This window comes from Lupinus angustifolius, chromosome LG16 (assembly GCF_001865875.1).
Source record: "Lupinus angustifolius cultivar Tanjil chromosome LG16, LupAngTanjil_v1.0, whole genome shotgun sequence".
In the NCBI taxonomy this organism is placed as follows: Eukaryota; Viridiplantae; Streptophyta; class Magnoliopsida; order Fabales; family Fabaceae; genus Lupinus; species Lupinus angustifolius.
The window spans coordinates 15,297,572-15,298,033 of NC_032024.1; positions in this window are offsets into that span (position 1 = coordinate 15,297,572).

A 462-nucleotide genomic window follows, 5' to 3' on the forward strand; every position below is an offset into this window, starting at 1 on the left:
AACCTCGTCCTCTTCCTCATCCTCATCCCCTTCCTCTTCCTCATCCTCATCCTCCTCCTCATCCTAGCCTTATCCTTATCCACATTCTCATCCTCATCTATCCTCATCATTATCCTCTTCCTCATCCTCATTCTACTCCTTATCCTTTCCTCATCCTCATTCTCGTCCTCATCCTATCCTCATCCTCGCCTAATCCACATACTATCCTCATCCTCATTCTTTTCCTAATCCTATCCTCATCCTCATCCTAACGTCATCTTCTTCCTCATCCTCATCCTCATTCCTTTCTTAATCCTATCCTCATCCTCATCCTCATCCTAACCTCATCATCTTCCTCATCCTCATCCCCATCCTCTTCCTCATTCTCATCCTCATCCCCATCCTCTTCCTCATTCTCATCCTCATTCATGTCCTCATCCTATCCTCAACCTATTCCTCATCCTCATCCTATCCTCATCCTCA